The following is a 9,935-nucleotide window of genomic DNA, read 5'->3' as shown; positions in this document are numbered from 1 at the left end:
GTTGTCTCGTGTTGTCTCTGCAATTCCATGCAGTCTTATACTGCACATACAGATATGTAAAAAAAACTATTTTTACAGTGGCATAGGTGTGCATTGTGCTATCCAGAACTATAGGAAGAGAGAGAGTTCCTGCCCCCAGGATTTTACAATCTAAGGGGCAGGCAGTAGTCAGTGAAATCAATGGGGCTATTCACATGTGAGCTGCAGGACAGGTCCACCTTTTGATGAACATAGTAAATTATGACAGCATACAAAGGATGGAAGGAATGGGTAAGTGTTACAACAAAATGAGGTTTTGACATACTGTCCACCCTGCCAAAAAGCCAAAAGAAGGTAGCATAGATCCCAGAAGATTCTGCAACCTAGATATCATTGTAAATGAATCAAATGCAATGGCTCACCTCCAAGCAAGTACTTTAGAGTTCATTTATATTGCTGATAAATAAACTCATTTGGGGGGTGGGGGAGAATGCATTTTCTGTATATGAAAGTCTTTTTTATACAATACTTGCTGACAGGCCACTGGGGAAAAATGAGAATTGGCAAACTTGCTTATTTTCACATTGAATCACATATTCATCTATTAAAGGGTGACACTGCCCCTTTAAGAAGGAGCCAGGTCAGTGCACCTGTGCCACATCAACTGACCCAAATTAGTTTTAAAAGAGGGCACCTCAGTCTGAGTGTGTCATATGTGCCATCTGGGGAAAAACTCTCTCCCTCTGGTCTTTCAGTTGATTCTCAGTTTTTCATCCTGACACTGCTGGGGAGAGGGAAGTACAATTGGGAGGTGCTGGAGGGATTTGTGTTTACTGGGAGAGGGTATTGGGGGGGGGGGGGGTGAGGCTGGAGGAGGCTGCATATAGCCCCCGGCCCAGACACTGTCACCCCCAGAGCAGAGCAGCAGGCCCAGGCACCTGCACCCCTTCCCCCTAAAAGCCCAGCTATAGGATGCCCCCCAACCCAGACACCCGCACCCACTCTCGAGCCCAGTCTCAGGCCAGACACCCACACCTCCTTCCCCCAGAGCCTAGGGATCCAGAGGGAGAAACAGCCTGATGCTGGTCAGACTGGGCTTGTATGGAGTTTCCTTTCTTTAGGGCAGGGGTAGGCAACCTATGGCACGCATGCCGAAGGTGGCACGCAAGCTGATTTTCAGTGGCACTCACACTGCTTGGGTCCTGGCCACCAGTCTGGGGGGCTCTGCATTTTAATTTAATTTTAAATGAAGCTTCTTAAATATTTTAAAAACCTTATTTACTTTACATACAACAATAGTTTAGTTATATATTATACACTTATAGAAAGAGACCTTCTAAAAACGTTAAAATGTATGACTGGCACGCAAAACAAATTAGAGTGAATAAATGAAGACTCGGCACACCACTTCTGAAAGGTTGCCCACCCCTGCTTTAGGGTGTGCCAGGAACAGCAGCTGTTGAGAATCCTCCAGCTCTGAGTCCCCTCCCCCACATCCCAGCAGTGTCCTCTATTTGGGGGCTGGGGAGCCAGGCACTATGTGGTCCAGTGGCCCCTAGTGGCAGCCAACAGCTCTGCAATGTCAATTCTGTGGGGAAAAATGAAATTCTGCACAGAATTAATGTTCTGCACAAATTCTGCATTGTGTAGTGGTGCAGAATTCCCCCAGGAGTAGATAATCACTATAGTGTGTTCTGTGTTATAAAATGCTTTCTAATTAGTGTTTAATACAGTAACTCCTCACTTAAAGTCGTCCCGGTTAACGTTGTTTCCTTGCTGATCAATTAGAGAACATGCTCGTTTAAATTTGCACAATGCTTCCTTATAACGTTGTTTGGCAGCTGCCTGCTTTGACCCCTGCTTGCAGAAAGAGCAGCCTGTTGGAGCTAACTGGGGTGGCTTGGAACCAGGGTGGACCAGCAGCCCCCCTATCAGCTCCCCGCTCCTCTAAATTCCCTGTGTGGCAGCCGCCCAGCGGGCTTTCAATTGCCCTGCAGTTCAGTTGTCCCTCCCCTCACTGCCATGTGCTGCTCCTACCCTCTGCCTTGGAGCTGCTCTCGGGAGCCTCTTGCTTGCTGTGGAGGGGAAGAAGGGTGCTAATGTCAGGGTATCCTCCGCCGCCCTGCTCCTGCCCCCCCCCCCCCCCGCTTACCCCATCTCCATAGAGCAGGGGGGACAGGACACAACAAGGCTCAGGACAGAGGGAGCTTGCTGACAGCAGCTGCTGTCTCAACTTGCTGATCTACTTAAAAGGGCAGTGTACTTAGAGTGGGGTCAGCGTACTTAAAGGCGCAATGCGCATCTCTCTCTCTCACACAGAGTGTATGTCTGTCTCTCTCTGCCATGCTGGTCTCCTCTCCCTCCATTCGTGCTGCCTTGTAGAGTGTGAGGCTACATTAATAACATGTTAACCCTTGAGGGCTCAGCTAAGTGATAGTTCACCATTTAGCAATAAGGTATTCCCTGGGAAATATTCCACCCTCTGACTCCACTACCTCAACCAAGCTTCCCAATCATCGTTGCTGTGTACAGTATTAAATAATTTGTTTAAAACTTATGCTGTGTGTGTGTGTGTGTGTATATATATATATATTATATATATAAAATATAGTCTTTTGTCTGGCGAAAAAAATTTCCCTGGAACCTAACTCCCCCCCCCCATTTACATTAATTTTTATGGGGAAATTGGATTCGCTTAACATCATTTTGCTTAAAATAGCATTTTTCAGAAACATAACTACAACAGTAAGTGAGGAGTTACTGTACCAACCAAACTCAGCCATAATTTAGCTAGAAAACACCAGCGGTGAAAGTAATTTAAACGACTTACCAGTACTCTGGAGTCCTGAGCAGGGGGCAGGGCCTCAACCAGAAGGGGTGGAGCCTTTAGAGCCTGGGGCCCTTTACATCAAGATTTATAGGGCCCCGGGCTCCGGCTGCGGTATTGGCGGCTGAGAGCTCCGGGCGCTTTAAATCACTGCCGGAGTTACCAGCTGCAGAGACTGCTGGGAGCCCTGGGGCTCGGGGGTCATTTGAAGGGCTGGGGCTCTGGCCGCTGCTACCGCAGCGGAGCCCTGGGCCCTTGAAATCGCCGCCTGAGCTCTGCTGCCAGAGCCCCAGGGTAGGAGCTGTGGCCGGGGGCTCCAGCGGTGATTTAAAGGGCCTGGGGCTCCCTAGCTGCCGCTGCGACCCCCGGGGCTCTGGCAGAGGCGCTCGGGCGGCAATTTAAAGGGCCCGGGGCTTCGGCCGCCGATACCGCCCCGGCCCTTTAAATCTACACCAGCTCCAGCAGTGGGGCTCTGGCAGCAATTTAAAGGGCCTGGGATGGTAGCGGCAGCCAGAGCCCCAGGCCCTTTAAATCACCGCCCAAGCCCCGGTGCTGCTACCCCAGGGCTCTGGCAGCGGGGCTCTGGCATTCCAATAATGATTTCCTAAGACTATGCAATTTGCTTTATCCAAAGGGGTAATAAGTAGGGCCCTACCAAATTCACAGTCCATTTTGGTCAATTTCACGGTCATAGGATTTTTAAAATACCACCACCAGCAGTGCAAAAGTAAGGATGGCATGGTATGGTATTGCCACCCTTACTTCTACGCTGCTGCTGGTGAGGTGCTGCTTTCAGAGCTGGGCGCCCGGCCAAAAGCTGCCACTCTCTGGCCGCCCAGCTCTGAAGGCAGCGCAGAAGTAAGGGTGGCAATACCGCAACCCCCCTAAAATAACCTTGTGACCACCCTGCAACTCCCTTTTCAGTCAGGACCCCCAATTTGAGAAACACTGATATTCCCCCTGAAATCTATATAGTAAAGGTAAGGTAAAAGCACACCAAAAAAACCCAACAGATTTCAGGGGGGAGACCAGATTTTCATGGCTGTGAATTTGGTAGGGCCCTAGTACTAAGGTAGTGCTCCACCCTAAAGGAATTGCCAGGTTATTACCAGGGGGTTTATCTCAGACCCACAGAGGACCTCCCAGAGCAGGCTAATCGTGCTAACCCTTGGAAGGACATGGATACAGCCTTCCGCTCAAGAACCGACACACAAGAAGCAATTCTTCAAAAACAAAATAATATTTATTTAAAAGAAATAAGTAGCTACAATGTATCTAATAAAGCGAGAATACATAAAATAGTAAACACAATAGAATTACATTTTAAAATCGTACAATAAAGTGGCGCAACAAATTAAAAAAACCAATACACAGATCATATAGTAGTTACACTGTAATAGGCATATGGAGACCCTGCATACACAAAGGCCTTAGTGTTTTACCATTATTTAATATAATGTAGTATGCATGACTTTTACACGTACGTACAAGAGACTATTACAATGTTACAGATTTAATTAAATCATTTGCTTAACACTAACATCCTGTGAGCAGTGATCCAGCCAGTCACAGGATGGGTGGGGTGGATCTCACTCAAACACATGCATCCAGCTTTACTGACAGGCACACCGACATCCTTTAATAGGAGATGGCAAAATCAGACTTACACTCTTTCTTCTCAGTTTCCTCTGACTCATCTGAGGGGTCCTTCTGTTCTGTTGGGTGGGGTTGGCACCGGAGATGATGGCTGTGCTGTCTCCACCGAGTCGAGGTAGCTGTTTGTCCTGAAGGAGCTTTCGCTGTAGTGGCAGTTAAAGCTGCTGCCACCTTCTCCCTCAGGCTGTCTGCCTTAGAGGCTTCCATAGCTGTTGTATTCTAATGCTGATGCTTCTGGCAGCTTCTAGCTGCTGTCTCAGGAGCTTCTGCTACTACTTCCAGGTAGCTGCTTCTTTGGGTAGATGCAGCTTGATCTTATCTGTCTGGACAAACAGACAGTCACTCACTCTCTCTACCCTGCTAGCTGTTAGACTAATATACTGGCTGCTCTCTCAAGCTCATCTCAGCCAATCAGCTTCTAACTCCTCTCCTGAGGACATCCTATTTTTAGATAGTAAAGCTCTTCCCCCTGACACCATCTTGGGTAGAGCACCTCCCTCTGACCTATTTTTGGATTGCAAAGCTCCTCCTATGAGTTACTGGAACTTTCCATACCCTAACCCTGTGTCTTTCATAATTATTGCATCTGCCATTTTGGATTTTTAACTTTAAACTATCACTAATTACTATTTATCTAAAGCCTTAATCTTAAAACTAGCTGCTTTTTTATGCAAGTCAAAGTGTCCTGATACTGTCACCATCTTAATTATATTAATTCAGAGAGGTGAAATTTTTGTGATATTTAAACCCCTTTTTCAGTTTTTCTCTGCCCATCTCTATCAAGGTGCTGCAAGGTTTTTCAAAACAGCTAAAAGCAAAATCTCTCATTACACAGGGAATATCAGTAATCATATCTGATGTGCAAGACAAAATAGAAACCATGATAAACAAGCTTTAGTTGTGGTGTCATCATATGACAAATGACAGTTTTGATTGTTTGCCATTCTTAGATTCATTTTTGTGGGGAAATGATTTAACTCGATGAAAATGTAAAACATAATACTCTTCAGCACTTGGTAAATCTCAAGGACAACTTCCAAGAATACTTTCCTGTGAAGACTGATGCCAACAATTGGATTTAAGACCCATTTGCCGAAGAAGCAAAACCATCAAAGGAATTGAGTATTGAAGAACAGAAGGAACTTATTGAATTGGCGTTTAATGGAGATTTGAAGATGGACTTTAAAAAGCACTCATTGATCCCATTCTGGCTGCAACAGAAGTCAGAGTATCTAAGGCTGTCAGAGCTGTGGCATTTTTAATTCTGTTCACTAACTTTGTGCGAAAGTGGTTTCTCAGTACTTGTCTCATTAAAATCAAAATATAGACACAAGCTGGACGCAGAACAAGATCTGAGGCTGAAATTTTCAAATATTGCGCTGAATGTATCAAAATTGTGTTCCCAAAAGCAGGCCCTTCCATCACACTGAGTAACATAGTATGTTTCTTTTATTTCAGTTTTAAATTTTAATTAGTTTTAACCATAGCATTTTTTCATATGTTTATATCAGTACCTATGATTATTTAGTCATAAACGTATATTACAATTATTGTCCATCATATCCGAATGACAATACCTACCAATAGTTTGATACACAGTTTAATGGTTGTAATAAATAAATACCGGTAGTTTGTAATTGAAGGCTGCTTACTTTTGGTTCCTTGGAGTCTTATTTTAATGACAAAAATATTTTTTTAAACCTAATAGAATAATGATGACATTAAACTAATAAAGAATGAAAGGGGTCTGGGAAATTTAGTCAGATGCCAAAGGGGTCCTTGGTGGAAAAAATGTTTGGGAACCACCAGGTTAAGCATACAGAAGAAAAATATTATGTTTGGAGGAATGCTGCCAACTTTTAGATTGAAATGTTGGCCCTCTTTAAGTTAATGGGAGTTTTGCAATTGACTTCAACAAGGCCAAGATTTCACCCTTACCTTATAAATCAACACACTTCTTTTCCTATGTTACCCATAACACACTACTGAAAGAACTATAAAAATCCAGTTTACATCAATATTTATGGCCTTTGTTTCCTTTTCGCATTTCTCATCTCAGACAATAATACAGTTAGTTTTGCTTTCAGGATCTTAGGGCTTGTCTACACATGGAATTATTCAGGAATATCTACCCAAGAGTAGTTATTTGGGAATATATGTTCCTGAATAACTCCATGTGTGCACACTGATTCTGGAATAAGAGTGCCTTGTTCCAGTTTAGCTTAATCTACATCCAAACAGTGCAGAGGAACATAGGTGCCAACTCCATGGGTGCTCCGGGGCTGGAGCACCCACGGGGAAAAAATTGGTGGATGCTCTGCACCTACCGGCAGCCAAGCTCCCTGCCCGGCCTCCCCACCCCAGCTCACCTCTGCCCCTTAGCATGCCATCTCCGCTTCTCCTCCCAGCACTTGCTGCCCAAGCTGTGGGAGGGAGGGGGGAGGAGCGGAATGCGGTGTGCTTGGGGAAGAAGTGGGGCCTGGGTGGGGATTTGGTGAAGGAGTCCAATAGGGGCGGGGGGGGGGAGTTGGGGCAGGGACTTTGGGGAAGGGGTTGGAAAGGGGGTGGGGCAGGGGGGCGCGCGAGCACCCACCGGTGCCAGGAGAAGTTGGCGCCTATGCAGAGGAATATTTTTATTCAAAAGCAACTGTTTTCATTAGAATTATTTTCTAAAGAGTGGAAAAAATGTAGTAGATTTCTATAAAAGCTTGTTTTTAAACGTATAAATTTTGGTCCAAATTTAGGCTAGCAATATCCTTTTAAAGAGATACCATCAACTAAATCTGAAAATACTTTTCTTACTACAAACAATGCCTAAGATAACTATAACTGAATAAGAGTAGTGAAAAAAGGTGTTTTTCCCCAGTTTATTTACATTGCTGTGAAATGCAATTTATGTAGAGTCAGTTTTATCTGTTGTTTGTGTGGACCTTTTACACCAGTGGTTCTCAACCAGGGCTATGCATACACCTGGGGCACGCAGAGGTCTTCCAGGGGCTACATCAACTCACCTAGCAGTGTTTCTCAACCAGGGGGGGTCATGGGATAGGTTTAAGGGGATTGCAAGTACAAGGCTGGCATTAGGGGATGGCAAGCAGGGCAATTGTCCGGGATCCCATGCCACAGGGGGCCCCGTGAAGCTAAGTTATATACTTCAGCCCTGGGTGGTGGGGCTCGGGCCCAAGCCCTGGGCGATGGGGTTCGGGCTTCAGACTCCTGAAAGGGATACAGTAGCCTGGAAAGGCTGAGAACCACTATTTTACACAGCAACAGGGGATAGAAACATTTCTTGAAATAATAAAATGCGGTATAAAGCTACAAGATAGTCAAGAAATCACAGGGGTGGGTGTAGGACTGAAAATATTTTTTCTCTTATTTTGACATTAGCTAAATGTAAGGATGTCCCTTTAACACTAAAAAATATAAACATCTTGTTTGATGTCAGTAAAACATAGAGCCTTGTCTAAAATGGGTAACTTATTTAATAGCTGCTACTCCTTTACTCCTCATTCTTAATTATTCTGTATGTCCTTCATAATCTCTCTCCTGCAGCTGGACTTGTGCAGAGAGATCTTTCCACCTGCATGGAGTCCCATGGAAGTCACTGGAGCTATGCATGGGCTCAGATCCACGAATGCATCTGATTTTAGGAGACTACTGTAAACTGTAATTGCCACTAAGTTATTCTCTAAGTTATCCACTAAGCACTAGTAGAAGCTATATTGTTGTGTATATATACAGGCCAGTTCCTCAGCCTTCCACCCTGGCTATTTTGTGCTGGAGCAGCCTTTAAATTCAACCGACTTCTCACACCTTGTGAAACACAGGGGGACACCATAGGCCAGAGGAAAGAGGGGGTGGCTGGGTGCCATTGCTGATTTACAGCTCTCAGAATGGCCCCTTAGAAAAATAGGTAGCCAGGGCTAATTTAGATCAGCCCTGAGGCTGCTTTACATTATTCAGTGCACCATAGTGGACAACCAGAGTTATCCAGGACAGGGCCAGAGGACCATAAAGGTTGCTGAAAACTCCCTTTGTCCACTTTCTCTCTGAGAATAACTTTGCCTCAGCTGCGGATTTGAGCCCAGTATTTTTATTTCCATATATTTGTTTTCTTCCTAGATTGGTTTTCGGTTTTGTGTATGGGAGGGGAAATAAAAAATTACAACAAAAAATTATTAAATATTAACTGTTGTAATAGAGAGGGAGGTGGTGTGGCTAAAGGGAAGAGCAATAGCCGATAGCTGCAATTCTCAGTTATGCCAAGTTTGTAGGCTCCATATTCTCCGGCTGGCCAGGGACTGGACCTTCACACTGCCACTTTCACACCTTACTGTATCTTTCTAATATCCTGGGATCAACACTGCTTCAACACTGCATACTTTCACACATGACACACAGTCCCCACAACATGGCTGCTCCCAGCAGGAGGCTCAGAAGTGCCAGCTGTAATTCAAAACTTTCAGCAAATCTAACCTTTTCCCATTTTATTCATAGGGTGAAGTGCTAGGACTTACTAGACTGTATAGTGGAAATTCCCCTTCCTAGGGATCCTTGCACTGCAGAAGGATTTAGAAGGCTATAAAAGACTAGGCCAGTGAAAACTCCTGCTGTCACAGGGGTGTAATTCAGAAAGTGTAAAAAAGTTGACAATGGCTAAGTTAAAAAATTGGACAGTAACAGATCATGAATCCCCATGATGATCTAACCTGGTGACAGTCTCAACAAAAAGAGCTCTCCAGCATGCTTGTAGCTGTTTCCATCCCTTTCCACTAACAACCAACCTTCAAGTGTTTACAATGACAGAGGAGACAATCCTGAAATCTCATTACATAGATGAGTGTATTTCTAGCAGATTGTCCCACAACCACTGGGGTCCTTGATTTCTTTCATTTTACCACCCTTTAAACTGGGCAAGGGGGGAGGGTGTCCCCAGTTGTGCGATGTGATGTTACTGACATAACCTATGACCGTATAGATCACTGTTGCAACCACTGTTATATATTTGCAGCAAATATTGTACAAAGGTTGTCGTGTAAGGTGTCTATGGAAAGGTTATAATTTGCTGTTTATGATTATACTATCTGTATGTATGTGTTGGTGTCACTAGGCATCACCCTAGGTAACTCGGGGGGTTGGAAGACCCGAGAGTCGATGAAGCCCCCCCGCTCTAGGCCTAAGTGAATCAAAGCCCTTGCATGTTAAACTTTACTAACCTCACAGGCCAGCAGCTGGGAAGCAGTAGTGATAAGGGAAACCTACATGCTTCTAGCTGAAGGACAAGATTGCTTTCAGAAAGAAACAGTGAGAACAAGCTGCACAGCCAAGGTCGTGTAATGTAACCAGAGGGAGAAAGGGGGAGAGGTGGGAATGGAGGAGGGGGGGTGAGAAAGGACGGGGGAAGAAGGGAAAGGCTTAGTTACAAACTGTATAAAAGACAAAGGCTGCTTATGTTGGTGTGCTTGATTTGAGA

The sequence above is a fragment of the Chrysemys picta genome, chromosome 11 (assembly GCF_011386835.1).
Source record: "Chrysemys picta bellii isolate R12L10 chromosome 11, ASM1138683v2, whole genome shotgun sequence".
In the NCBI taxonomy this organism is placed as follows: domain Eukaryota; kingdom Metazoa; phylum Chordata; order Testudines; family Emydidae; genus Chrysemys; species Chrysemys picta.
The sequence above is the reverse complement of the archived record's forward strand: the minus strand, read 5'-3'. Positions refer to the sequence as shown.